Consider the following 14,786-nt stretch of genomic DNA (forward strand, 5'->3'; position numbering starts at 1 on the left):
TTCTATTCAGGATTCATCTGCAGTGAAATTTCCTTCTGCCTCAAACCTGTCAAGTGCCAATATTCATTTAATGATCTCATTTTATAAATAATGGAAAGAAAAACAATACATTCAATAGAAATGAGATTAGAAATGGGAGGGGAATGAATTACAAATGCAAGAGTCTGTAGTTATTCCAAGGAAGATAAATCTCATTTTAAGTAGTCTCCAGTGAAACAGCATCTTGCTAAGGATAAAACAACCAGAAAATCAAAACCAACAGAAAAGCCCACATCTTTTGCTGATAAAGAAAGGTGCCTGGCAGCAGCAGGGAGCATTTTCTGACACAGGTCAGTTGTCATAGTATCTTGAGACTGGTGATATCACGGTTTTCTTCTTGGCCTTTCCATGATTTCCCTACAATAAATCATTTAACACCTGGTGCCAGCATTGCAGGTCAATCTGGAAAATCAAACTCTGGTGAACAAACGTCAACATATCAACAAGCAATGCTTGGTGCAACAGTCAATACCAGGCTTCCACCTCAACAGGATATTTGAAGCCTGGCTCACACCATGAGTTGGTAGGTATGAGTTGGTGTCATTTCAGCACCCACACACTATTTGTGGTAGTGCTGTGGGACAGACTGCCATTGGGATGTTCTTATTCAGGGCTGTACCCTCCATGGTGATGAAGCCTTTGTACGTGTCCCAGTGTAGACACAATGTAAGCGATGGCTTGGGAGTTTTCTGTGTATTTTTGACACATTTTTGTGCAGATTTTCTGGCTGTGTGAGTAACAGCAGCAGCAGAGGTGTTGGCAGAGCCCTCATCGAGTCCAGCCCCATGGCCCTCTGTGCTGGGAGGTGATGATTCCCTCTGGGATTGTACAGTTACGCTTGAACTGAATCCCGACAGGAAGATTCAGGATCATTAATCAGAATCCATAGCTAAGGGAAGGCTTCTGGTCAGGCGGGTGATGGCTGACACAGCCTGCTCCCTCAGCCCCTCCCTTCACAGCCAGAGCTGAGGGCCATGGTCTGCTGGGCTTGTCCCACACCACCCCCAGCCATCCCCCAGCTGCTTTCCTGAAAATACAAGGAAAAGTGAAACCCAGAGCAGAGAAACAGTGAAATTATGAAACTGGTGCTCATGAAAACCTGGGATAAGGCGTTGCTGGTGGTTGAGGCAACTGCCATGTTGCTGCTTGGGTGCAGATGTTGACCTTTGGGGCAGCCTCATCCTGGGAAGCCACCACCGATCAGTCTTGGGCTTCTGCCCCAGGTCACAGGGGTTTGGCTTCAAAATACAGGTGGGAACAGCAAGACAGTTGGTGAGGACAGAGAATGTGAATGATGACCATGAGTTTGAGAGATTGGAAGGGGAAGTTGGTGTGGGGAACAAGACGTGGCTGCACACTGAATTGAATATCAGCGATGCTGTGCTTAGCTGATCAGTAAGAGATCAATTAACACTTCCTGGGAGCACCTATTAACACAGCTTGATGACTAAGGGCATGGATACAAACTGGGGTGGATGGACGCAGACCTGCTATGTGCCTCTGAAGAAAGGTTTTCCCCCAAACTTCTGTGAGAGAACAAGCTGCAGCCGTGGGAGGGGGTTCAGTAACTTTATAAAGACTTCAGTGTGTTTACTGAAAAAAAGACACTGGTGCCTTTGCAAATAAATTACCCAATTGTTTATCTAGTGAGGGGCCCAAATTAACTCAGAAATACATTTAATAATGAGCCAGGTCAGCTTTCTAAACCAGAAGTTACAACATAGAAGGTGTTTTTATTTTCCCCAAAATCTTGGTAAAGAGAAACTTGGGTCAGTTGTGTGATGGGACCCAGTGAGTTTGGCTATAAAGGGTTTCCTTTGCTTCCTCAGCAAACAATGTCTTGCTACAAATAACTGCGTGCCCTCGGTCTTATCCTTTCCTGATGCTTAAACTGTCAATAATCATCAGGTTGCTGTCACAGGGCTGCTCAATGGGACTGACAGATTATATCTCTAAAGTCCCTTTATTGGACCTTGTTCCCAGAAAAGCTTGCAAATTGCTCTCATCTTACCAGACAAAGGCGTTGCTCACACTCTGAGTCCTTGGATATCCTACACAATAACGTATGAATTGGTGAGAATTACCTGAGATAAAATATCCCTTACAACATCAAAGTTCCTGATCTTTTACCTGTCAGCCGCAGGTATGTGACAGTCCTGACAGGCTGGAGATGGAAGGAAGAGATAAAGCAAAAAGGAGAAAAGAAAAATCTCCAAATGAAATGTTATATCGTGACTTGGCATGGAGGTTTCAGCACAAGGGATCTGTGGGGCTAACAGAGGTGTGAGTGAGGCACAGGGCTTTGCCTTTCAGAATGAATGAATGGGCAGCAGCCGGTACCGAGCGGCCATCTCACAGCCCTGGTCTTGGTTACTGATAAACAGGGGAACAGAGATTAGAATAAGGCTAAATCGCGCTCACATGCATCTTTCTATCATGTGGGGTTAGTTCTAGTGGGGAGCATGACCTGATGGAAAAGAACTGTTCTTAGTGAGCATTGGCTGGCACATTGCAATTAGTGCCTTGCAGCTGTCCCCAGGTGAGATCCTGGCAATAATTAGGCAGGATGAAATGTTAGGAGGTCAGGGAAGCACTGAGGAAGAGGCAGGTGGAAGGTAATGAGCTTTGGTCATGGTGAGGGGGCTGGCATCTGGTTAATTGAGGTGGCATTATGACTTTGCTCCCATATTGTGCCAGGGTGATGAGGTGACAAGGATGAACTCCTGCTGATGGCAGCTGGTCTTGTTCTTCTCCAGCTTTGGATGTGCTGATGGTTGGTTTTTGCAGCAAGATGGATAGAGCCTGGAGGAGGTGTTGGTGTGACCCCCAGCCTGCTGACCACACCAGCCCTGTGCACACAGGTAGCTTTGAAACCATTTCACTGAGGCAAAGAGGTTGAGCTGAAGGAAGATCTGTTTTGCTGGCTTAAAACCTACCTTCTATGCTGCAAAGGCAGCACTGAGATTCCTCTGCCCGCTGTGCCTTGTCCTCCTCCAATGCTGCAGCTCAGGGAATGTGGATCAGGCACCTTTCGGTCCTTAGAAAGGGCTGCTTTTGGCAAATCTACAGAATACTTTCTTCAAACGACATAAATACTGCATGTTATTTGCTGCCTTGCCAAAATGCAAACACACGCAGGCAATCCAAACTAAGCAGCATTCTTTAAAACTTCAGATTGATGCTTAGAAAGAAATATATGGCATTTTATAAATCCAAATTGATCGTGCACCCTGTGTGTTGAAAATATATACAAAAATAGAACCCCAAAACTCCATTAAACCACTTCTGAGACTATACATCACCGCACCTTTATGTTGTGCACAGGGCTTTAACAACCCTTCTCCAGGAGAATATTTTACTAGGTAACAAAAAAAAGTTATTGAAAACACATATATTTGATACTTTTGGCAATTCGTTTTACTACTTGCATTTCCAATTCATTGGTATAGTTCATGAAAAAAAAAATATTTTTGCAGTTGGGTCATGTTATTATTTCTCTAATTTTTTTCTACTTGAGAGTCACAATGTGATTTCTTTCTGCGGAGCAACAAAGGAAGACAAATGCTGCTTTCCTGTAGATGTTTTAGGGAGCTGGGGTTTGCCATAAGTGCAGTCATATAGAAATATGCCTGGAGAAAATTATGGCATCTTTGTGGATTTCTGAGTACTTAATATTATATCTGAACCAACCTAAAGAGAGCCAGGGGAAGAATTAACATGCAGAGCTTTTGAAGGAACAAGAAGGCAGCATCATTTATCAGGCAATATTAAGAACTTTTCTAAAATTATATAATCTTGCATCAGAACAAACACTTTCTCCCAAACGTTACTATGAGAGGCTTTCATGAACTGCATCATTTCTAGTTCCACGGAGCTCAGAATTGCAGGAGCTGCTTCCAGTGGAGCTGCCAGCTCCATGACTTTCTACCCAAAGCTGCTTGTGCATCAAACCCATTTTGGCTGGTCACCATTGAAATGCAGGCATGTTCTGCCCTTGGCTTTCCCTCGGATAGAAATGTGGGCATGTTCTGCCCTTTGCTTTCCCTTCGGAAGGCTTCAAAGCAAACCCAAACCATACAATTGCTCATGACCTATTAGTGCTTGCCTACAACCTCCTCCTTCTCCTGCCTCATGTGTGTCCAAGAAGACTTTGATGAAGGGCTCAGTTCACCAACGTGCAAAGAACTGAGTGGTCTCTGCAGTGCTCTCTGGCTCCTAAACCCAGCTCTGGCCATTAAGAAAGCTCTAGGCTGAAGACCAACACCAAGCATCCACACAGTGATCGACCAAAATGGTCAGGGCCACGTGTGCACTGGCCTTTGGATTGCTTCCATCAACAACACAGGTAAACCCAGCCTTCACTTGAGGGATTCTGCAGGCACTCACAAACAGGATGTGCCCCTATTTGTGTAAAAAACTGTGTTGTGTTTTTTTTTTCCTGTTTTGACTCTAATTGCTTCCTTTCTGACACATTTTGTCAGGTCCCAGCTCCTTGCCAGCTGATCTCCTTGAAGCATTCATTTCCTGCTGTGCATTTAATTACTGCTGTGAGAGTCCACCAGCAAAAGTGCAATCAATGTGGAAGATTAACGAATCTCACGCTTTACCTCTCTCCACCTCCCCCTCCCCCCCCCCAAAAAAAAAATCAGAAAGCCCACTCGGTTGTTTCCAGCACACATCTATCATTACACACTCCTGGGTCTCAGGTAAATTAGCAACCTGATTCTTTCCCCTGCTGTCACTTAGAAGAAAAGGGCTTCTTATTTGCCATCCAAGGAAAAGTACAGTAAGCCTAGAGCTAGATAAAAGGGAAGTAATCAAATATATTTAACTGTACTCAGCCAAATCCCATTATTTGTATAGATGTTAGTCGGAGCATTTGAAGAATTAGGATAGAGTTGTCCTTATTAAGAAATAACAGTGCTGTATTGGAAAGCACAATTTCTGAGCTAGAGTTCAGTCATTTACTTAAAATAAGAAGTACAGCTTTGTAAATAAATATGCAAGAATTATCATGTTGACTTCAGAAGACATTAAAAAATGTTACATGTCCTTGCTGTTCCATTTAAGCACATGCGTCTGTGCTCATGCAGCCTCCCTCTGCTGTTCTTTCATAGTTGGGCAATGCCATCTCAGTATGGAGAGGTTCCTTTCATTGTCCTTCCCATTTCTATCTGAAGTAAGTGAGGAAAATAATTTTAAATATATCATGTTAGGGAAAAGTTCTTCTCCAAAAGAGTGGTGGTGGAGTCGCTGGCCCTGGAGGTGTCCCAGAACCGTGGAGATGTGGCAGTTGGACTGGATGACCTCAGAGCTCTTTTCCAACCTTAATGGTTTGATGATCTTCCGTTTATCAGAGAGCACTGACTAGAGCAGCCTATGAAGCGTGAGGAAGGCATAAGGGGAAACTGAGTTGCAACGGCTTTAAAGTGGGCGTAACAAGGTGAGATGGTCCCAGTATCCACTTCTGCTGCAAAACATTGCAACTCAATATTGTTTCACTACTTTGTGAGGAAGGAGGGAGACGAATCCCCACCCCATTTTTTTTTTAATGTGCCTGAGTCAAATTACCCTCCCTTCTGCAGGGCTTCTTCTGAAATAACAGATCTTACTGTAACCAAATATTGCCATCCAGGAAAGCCATTTTGCAACCAGCAAGGAGGCTTCTTCCTTCCCAGCAGCCAGTGAAAAGGCCCTTTGTTCTCAGCAGAACACCTGGAGAGGTTTATCTGCCGAGGCCTCTGGGGCCGGCACTGAGGAGCTGTGACAGGACCTGGTGGAACTGGGGTTGGTGGCACAGGTGCTGCTGGCACCGAAAAACCATCCCAGCTGGACCACGGCATGAGCAGCTTTTGGTTGTCTCTTCCATGGGAGCCAGGAAACTGGCGTGGCTTGTGTTGTCTTTCTTTTTTCCCATTCTAAAATGAACAGCTGCAGTCCAAGTTGTCTTTTCACAGCATTGAGGAGGTGACACCTCTGCAGAGAATGGAGAATAACCCTTGGACATTTCTGGAGAAACAAGTAATGTGAGCAGGGGTAGGCAGGCAAAGAGCCCTGGGCACATGGCTTGGCTCTACACCTGGAAGGGTTGGAGGTGACACTGCATCATCCTAACCAGCAGCAACTGTCCAAGGTTCCTCTCCCATATGTGATCCCTGGCCATAGACCATCCCCATACAAACCAGCATCACCAGGCAAACCAGCTTCCAAAGCCAAAAGGTTTACGTTCTTTCCCTGCACCTTTTGTGACTAAAAGAAGAATCTGGATGAGGAGAAGAAATCTGCACAGAGGAAATTCAGAGACATAGACCTGATGTGAGATGACATGGAGAGTTGCCACCATTCAAGAGTGTGCTGCTTCTGTGACTGTATTACCAGCAACCTCAGTGGGAGCTGGACCTGCAAGCTGTGAGTTATTAAGGTGGTCCAAGTCTGCTGACCTTCCTCTATGTCCTGATTTTCCACTAAAATCACAGACTGGACAGTCCACATCAGAAAAAGAAAAGAAAAAAGCAAGAAACAAAAAGTAAAAGACATCATTCTTTGCTCCTTGTTCAGCCAGACAAAATACCGACCCCTACAAGAGAATTATGTTGGGAGATTTCAGCAATGCATCACAGGATGTGCAGCTCTGTGAGATATTGGTTCTGATGAATACTGAGAGCAAATTTCACAGTTTAAGAAAGGACAGACCACAGCTTGAGCTTCATCATCTGCAGTGGCAGTCACTGGTCTCCCATGCAAAACAGCACTGTTGCCATTTCTTTGGGACAGGTTGTACCGAAGCTGATCCACGTGAGAGTAGTTGGCTTGTTCATGCAGCTGGTAGCCTACACACCACTTCAAGCCTTGGTTCCTGTCCAGGCACCACCACCAGCTCTCCCACGACTTTGGGTTTACGCCCCTTTCTAACATTTCTCCCTTTCTTCCCTGCCGAGGGAAAACGTCCAGGTTTGTTCTTTTCGACTTTGTGGTAGCGGCCTCAACAGAAGGACATAGTGTCTATTTAGTGTCTTTGCAAGGAAAAGGGAGAAACTTCTCAGTTACATAAAAGTTTGTATCAAAATTCAAGAATCCAGATTAATTATAGTAGACTCGCCTTGTATCATTCAATTTGTTTGAATAGCTTTAAAGATTAAGCAGATCCAAGGCCTAACAGAACCAGAGCCAGTAAGACAATAGCTAAGATTTCCCTTTGAAACAGAATATACAGGTGGTTTCTGTGACTTTCTGTGTCTATCTGCCCGGCTTTTTTATTTTTATGTCGTATCCAATATCACAGAACCTGGCAGTAGAAATCATATAGCAATTTGTGAAAGCTTGTTGCTGTTCTAGATATCATATAGTCCGTTCCACACCAGCAAAGACAAAACCAATGCCTTTACTCCTCGAGTTTTCATTCAAAGGATAATGATCTCTGGTAACAAAATATTTGGCAGCAGCATTATTTAAAATGCACAGAGGAAATGTTTGTCCCTAATTCAAGGGACTGTGGTCACACAGTCTCTATTCACTCGCAGTTTACCGACCAATGCCAAGAGCTAATCTGCAAAAGCCGGGGAACGGAGTTAAGTTTATCACTCTCCACCCTCAACCCATCCCATTGTAAAGGGGAAAAAAGTAATTACCGAATTTCTTTGTGGTCTGAGAACCTATAAATTCTCTGTTATACCCAGCAGGCCGTAATGACTCCTTCGGTAAATACCTAATTAAGTGGTCGGGGTGTGATTATTATTTTTTTTTTCTTTCGCCGCATACTTTTGTGTTTTAAAATCCTTTCGCATTAAACGACTTCTCGAGTTCTCCGCACGTCTCACCGAAGGGAAGGAAGGAAAAAAAGGCAGACGGGAGATATCGGCCGTGGGAACGGGACTGCGAGGCGGGGATTTACGAAGGCTGCTGGCAAACCGTGCCCGCAAAACTGCGCCGGGAGCCCCAGAGCCGCCAGCAAAAGAGATAAACGGGGTGGAGGGCACTCAGGGGCCGCTCCCCGAAAAGCCAAAGGAGGGCAAAGCACCGCCTTAGCGCAGCCCTCCGCAATCCCGGCGGCGTCTCCGCAATGCTGACGATGCTAAGGAGAAGCTGCCCTATGCGGAGTGGGACTGGGGCCCATCATCCTCTCCCCCCCTCCACCCAGCATCGTCTTTAACGCCTCGCGGCGGGGGGAGCTGAGGATTTCCAGAGCTGAGATTGAACCCGGGGAAAGCTTTTTGCTTTAGGAAATGCTACCTGCGCCGGGGAACCGCTTGGTTGCGAGCCGTGCGGACTGTCCCGGCCGCTGCCCACCTCCTGCGGGTTCCCCTCACCCTCCCGGTTCTTCGGGAGTTTTAATGGGGCGAAGCCACTGAGCCGGGGCTCTGGGGGCAGCCGGCCGTGCGGGTCTCTGCCGGGCCGGGCGGTTCCTCCCCGAGCCCTCCCGCCCCCTCTTCCTCGTTAAGAAAGTGTTAGAAAGTTGCTGAAGTGCGAAATGAGCCTGCGAAATCTCGTTGTCCTCATTAAAGTCCGACAAGGAGGGTGACAAGAAGCAGCGGAGGGGAAACAATGCGGGCAGTGTTGGGGAGAGCCCCGCGCCGGGACAGCTTTTGTCCCTTCCAACAAAAGCTCTTGTTTGCATGTGTTAAAATCCATGAAAAAGCGGCAGCCCCAGGTGCAAACGCCAGCCCCGAACTGCCGCTCAACCTTCGGTGCTCCGCGGAGGGCTGGGTGCGCTCCCCGGGACCCTAATGAGGGCCCTGGGTTGGCTCTTCATTAGCGGCCAGCAGGGCGAGCAGCAGGCCTGGGTGGGTTCCTCTCTCTTGTTGTGCCCCCGGATTCTGCCCCAGCTTTGCCGTTGGTAGAAGCGGTGCCGCTGGACAATGCGGCTCATTGTGCTCCTTTTTGCCACCTCGAAACACGGATGGGACCCCCAGGGCCGGGTCGTGTGCATGGAGCCGGTGTGCTAGCCGAGTGTGCTGTTTGGTTTGGTTTGCTGTCTGTAGCCAAGGTAGGTCGGAATGTTGTGAAACCAATGCATTGTTATAGACAGCGTGCCCTAGGTGAGGAGGAGAACATTTCCTAACCCACAGTTGAAGCAAAAATCAGGATTCAGCTCCAAAGGTGGCAAACAAAGGGGCTGTGCAAAGAACCACAAAAGCCTGGCGCAGGTCAGAGCCTAGGAAAACAACCTCACTGTGCTGTTAGCATTTTGTGTGACTGGCACTGTGCTTCGTCCAAGAAAAAGTAATTCTAGGTCCTGTTGCAACAAGCCTGCACACATCACTTTATCCCCAGTGGGTCTGCCTGGGATCTGCCCCGCAGCTATTTTAAAATGTTATGTTAATAACAATTCATTACAGCTGATAGGACTGGGAGAGTTGCCTTTTATTTTGCAATTAGACATAAAGGCTCTGATCTGGCAAAGGCTTTGCACTGTAAGCATGTGAGGAGCTGTGCTGAAGTCATCTGGGACTGCTTAACATTAAGCCTGGGCGAGTTTGCAGGATCAAGGCCTGAGATGGTATCTTCTGTAAGGATATTTGTTTACCTGCTCTGCTCTGCTCTGTATTTTCAAGATTCATGACCGTGCCCTGTAAAGCTATTCCTCCGAGAAGACCCAAAGTGGTAAGCCGGCCGGGCACAGCTCTGAAGTAGCATTACAAAGCCAAATGATTCTTCCCATAAAAAAAACTGTTTGCAGGCGCTTGGTTTGGGAAGATGTTGCAGCACTGGATACGTCGCATTGCAAAGCGTTCGGCTGCATGGGCTGTGTGTACTGGGGCGTTAATGCAGGGCGGGTGGGCACTGGGCCCAGAGCAGATGTGACGATGACTGAGAGCAAAGAGGCAGGGAGGAAGGAAGAGAAGAGAGCACAATTCAGGCTCCTCGGTTCCTGACAAGACAACCATGGCTTACAAAGCCTGGGCACCCACCCCGCATGCCTCTTATCAAGAGAAAGTAGGAAGCAACACGATCTGGGAGAAAAAACAAACATTTATTTTTTCTTTTTCTTTTTCTTTTTTTTTTTTTCACTAACAATAGCTGTTTGTAGGCAAATAATGCTCAGATCTGCATGGCTAGATCAATGCAAGGAGTGGTTCACGGTGCCAGACGCACTGAATGCTTTGTAATGAAACAGGTCCTTGAACTGCTTCCCAGCACAGACGCTATCTTAGTGGGTTATCGGGCACTTGCTTCTGTTCCTGCTCCCACTCTCCTCGTTTTCCAGCACTGACCCTGGCAGAGGGAAGTGATGGCAAAAGGAAATAGAAGTTGTTTTAATATAAAGGCTTCAAAACGCTCAGCTGTTTGTTATTTCCTTGCCACTAACTTTTCCAATTTATTTTTGGAGGCAGGAAAACTAAAGAGAAAGCCAGTCCACGTGTATAGTCAATTTAATACCTATGACACACATGAAGAAAACTGAGTATTTTGCTTCATGAAGTAATTACAGTGCAAAGTATGAAAGGGCTGTCTTCCATCCTGAGCTCCTGAAGTCCTGTTTTGCACCATGAGGACATGTTTAGGATGACAGATAGGCTACCAGGCTTACCCAAATAACATCTTGCCGTACCCTGTGTTGTTACTCTTTGCCTTTACATGCAGATTTTGTGGAGATGGAGAGAAATGGAAGACCAATATCTTCTTCAGAGGATGCCTTAATCTGAAGAGGTCACAAGAGATGTGATGGGAGAACTGGAGATTGGTGAGTTCATAGGGTAAGGCTGCTTCAAACTCCCAAACACGCCTGGTACATGCAGCCCTTCTCCTCTTACAGCATTTTGGCACAGCTCAAATAAGGTAGGATTAACTAAAAAATAAAAAAGCGAAGAACTGTAAGACATACAATTTCCAAAGGATCTTTGCAGCAGCCGGATCTTCTTTAAAAAAAGGGTCCTATTTCTAGACTGTAGCCCTTTCAAAATTGCATATGAATACTGAATAGAATTTGGTTTGCTGTAAGATGGCAGAATTTTTCATTAACATTGTGTCATTTGCAATGTATTTCACAGCTGAGTGCCTTAGTTCAATTATTACCGTTTCTTCTTGTTTTATATGGCATGTTTGGCTTCAATGAACTCAGTGCAAAAAAAACCTCAAACCTGTAGAAGCCAAATTTTAAGCAGTAGAAATTACCATTAGACAGCTAAGTAATTGGTTAGACACCTAAACAAGCACTTAGATGTTTGTTAATAAGCAGCCTTTTTAGATGGGTATCTGAGGGACCATTTCTTCATCCTGTTGGTGAATTTGACCAAAAGAGATGAAATCTTTGATTTTCAAGTCTGGAAAAATGAACTCAAACAGTAGAAAACTACACCCAGAAGATAAAGTTATATGAATAATGTGGTTGCAAAATCTGGCACTGAAAAACGAGCAAGTTCCCAGCTTAAACTCCCTGGTGAGCAATGCCCTGTGGGTTGTGCGTTCTGCCTTATCTGGGTGTTTAGGTGGGAGATCTGCAGAGCCCCTGTGTTGTGCAATTACATCTGGAGCTGAGCTCAGTGGGAGCTGAGCTCTGAACGCTCTCATGTGAAGAGCTCAGGCTGTAGGTGGCTTACACCCAACATAATGAAGTCCTTTTCTGAATTCATCATGTCCTGCCTCGTTTTCTCTGGGGTCAGCATCCTCTCAAAATTAGTGGGAAAGAAAATGCTACGGTAAGCAACATGGGAAAAACATATGGAAGTGAATAATTTTGTGCCCAAAGTGCAGTTTGAACAACAGGCAGTAAAAAGTCCCGTTTCTGCACATGAAGGATAAAACATGAGGGGAGCTGCTTTTTCAAGAGCAGCAACTATTGCTGATGCAGACTGAGGGGGATGGCTGTAGGAAAAGGGCACTGATCACTCAATTACAACTCATCAGGGTATATACAAACAGGCAAGTTCTGGTCACTCCTGGCTGCTGGGTACTGAAGCGTACAGCCTCGGTAGCCAGTCAGAGTATACAGTTTCACACATGCATTCATGTTTGTGTCTATGTGCTTCGGGGTGTATGTAAAGTAAGAAGAATAAGCTTTGGCTTTGTGCCACACTAACTGTACAGCTATAGAACTTCTGCTCAGCTTGGAATATAGGCTGAGGAATAAATGCAAAGTATCCAGTAAATATCAACAGCTTGAATTGTACAGCAGCTCTCAGTGGCTACACCGCTGCTGATGGGGCTCAGTGCAGACCATGGTCATGTCAGTGAATATCTGCCTTACTGCCAAGTCTATGTTTATCCAGAAGGCAGGATGCCAAAGCTACCCAGAATCATCATGATCTCAGGTGATACAGAGATCTTCATCAGAGATCTTCATCAGTGCACCCCCACTGCACTCTTGGTGTGGGGCCAGGATATAGGACAGATGTACAGGCACGGGGTGTGTTTGAAGGAGGAGCTACCGCCCAGAACATTCCCTTTCTTATGGCTGGATAAGGTTAGGAATTCTAGCAAATTAATTTCTGCAGAAAGATGGCGTGCAGCAGATAGGGACTCCACTCCATCATAGCACAAACATGTCTTGGGATGGCTCTCGGCACAGACAGACTGGAACAGAACAGCGCAGTCAGATCCAACTTACAGTGGCAGACTTAGGAGTGTTCATGTCTGACCCAAATTAGGAAAGGCAATCTTTGTGCTGGCTGATGGATAATCGTATCATAGACTCCTATCGTAGGATAGCTTGGGTTGGAGGGGAGCTTGGTGTACTCAGAGTCTAGAAATCTTCTGTGAGACATGGCTCTGCAGAAAAGCACAGCAACGAGGAATTTGGTTATTGCAGTCAGTGCACATATTGTAGACATCTCTGAGAACACTGCTGCAACAGTAGAACGTAATAAGGTGACTCAATAGTAACGTGACCTTTCATTAACAGACTCTTTTCCTCTTTTCCCCCGTTTCTGACACATTTATGAACTGTTACAAAGTTAGGTAAAACCCACTTTTTCAGTACTTCCACGTGAATGGTGGTGTGGTGCTCCTGGAGCATGGGAACAAATAAAAACGCCTCTCACCCATTCTGACACGGACTCTGCTGTTGCTTTTAGGGCATCTCCCACTGAGCTCACCACTCAGCAGGATGGAGGACTGAGTGTTTTCTCTGTGGTGGGTCTGATACAATCGCTGGCCACGGAAGACACATCTCGTGAGGCTGGTGGTGTTGGTCCGGTTTATGGTAGGACAGAGTTTCCCAACGAGGGCCCAGCGTCCACAGAACTCGTTGGTGGAACGTATTGTTACTCTACTTATGACATGACTAAGGGACACACTGTGTACAGCTATGTATATTGGTCAAAGCTTATTATTTCAGCTCATCCATATGCCACTGACTCACAAATCATTTACTTTGTACAGCCTTTTAAAACAGTGCTATATCTTGAAACCCTGTGTGCAGAACTTTTACCTTAGCTGCAACTCACTGTGCACCTACATTAACTCAAAGAAGTGATAGTACCTCAAATAATGTTCCCAGGATTGCCCTGCAAAAAATCTTCCTTGTGAGAGATCGAGACAAAGTCATTCTGTTTGAGACAATCCAGTGGAATGACTCCCTTGACATTGCTTGTCCTGAAAATTCTTATACCTATTTGCCCCCATCCAGATATTTTGTTCTCTAATTACAGAAGCACTTTCCATGTATGCTGAGTGTTTCCATGGGCAAAGTACAGGCAGATAAAAATGAATTAATTCTACCTGTATTGTGCTACTTCCTCCCGTCTGATATTTGAAGCATGAAATTATTACCTGTAGACTTATGCTACATTATCATAAAATCGAAACTGGCAAATTATCTGAGACACAAAGTTCTGCTGCCAGACTGTGTCACCAGCCCTGAAATGGATCTGTGGCCATGTCTGCTCCAGAGAGGAGACAGAAATGTTTTCCATCCCTGACTCGTGATTTGTGCAATCACATCACTCACTTTGTAGTTTCACTGATGACATCCAAGAATAGCTTGGATGCAACTTCCACTTTACTGGGACCAGTATTAGGTGTGGTTTTAGTTAAGAATTTTTTCTAGTTTTGATGCTTTTCTTGCTTTGGTGGGAAAAAACAAGAGGTAATGACTCTAGGACAGGAAGTAATGACTTTAAGTTGCACCAGGGGAGGTTTAGGCTGGAAAAAATTCTTCTCAGAGCAGTAATGCATTGGAACAGGCTGCCCAGGGAGGTTGGTGGGGTTGGTGATGTCCAAGAACTGTGGAGATTGGCACTGAGAGACGTGGTCAGTGGGCATGGTGGGTTGGGGTTGGACTTGATGATCTCAGTGGGCTTTTCCAACTTCAGTGATTCTATGAAATAGCAATTGGAAAGTTAAAAACGGACAGCGTGGATGTCAACGTTTCTGCTGTTGTACTGCATCTCCCCACATGGAGCGGGGATCTCAGGAGCAATCCTGCGGGCTCCGGGAAGCAGGATCTGATTCACCGGTGGTACTTTCCCTTCTGAATCAGCACTAAGGCTCATGATATCACAGCCGATCTGCCTTTATTTCTGAGTGCTGGAACAGCAGAGTGCTGACTAGTGCTGGGGATTACAGATTCTGCGAAACGTTTTGTAAGATAACTCCTGGCACCTCGCCACTCGTTATATGGAAAATATGCCGCGTTATCTTCCATGCGCGTGTGGGTGTGAGGGTGCTCCCAGTGTCCTGGCCCCCAGCCTAAGGAGCCCTACGCATACTTTATTCAGAGGGCCGTTAAGCAACATGTAATGAACTCGTTCCGGCACCGAGCCGAGATCTGTCACTTTAGACACGTTCCATATCCTTCAGGACTCCGTGAC

The 14,786-nt window shown here is 45.8% G+C and overlaps 2 long non-coding RNA genes across 2 annotated transcripts; one reads left to right on the plus strand and one right to left on the minus strand.

Annotated features, from left to right (window-relative positions):
- Positions 1-4,989: 4,989 nt before the first annotated feature.
- On the minus strand, positions 4,990-9,088 carry LOC146543565 (uncharacterized). The gene is made up of 2 exons (XR_014885936.1): positions 7,668-9,088; positions 4,990-6,015 (listed from the first exon to the last, which is right to left on the minus strand). It is a non-coding gene; the product is annotated as an uncharacterized LOC146543565 (long non-coding RNA).
- Positions 9,089-9,342: 254 nt separating this feature from the next.
- On the plus strand, positions 9,343-14,724 carry LOC146543566 (uncharacterized). Its single transcript, XR_014885899.1, has 3 exons — positions 9,343-9,639; positions 10,621-10,720; positions 13,050-14,724. It is a non-coding gene; the product is annotated as an uncharacterized LOC146543566 (long non-coding RNA).
- The last annotated feature ends 62 nt before the right edge of the window (positions 14,725-14,786 follow it).

The sequence above is a fragment of the Meleagris gallopavo genome, chromosome 12 (genome assembly GCF_905368555.1).
Source record: "Meleagris gallopavo chromosome 12, MGAL_WU_HG_1.1, whole genome shotgun sequence".
NCBI classification, from domain to species: Eukaryota; Metazoa; Chordata; class Aves; order Galliformes; family Phasianidae; genus Meleagris; species Meleagris gallopavo.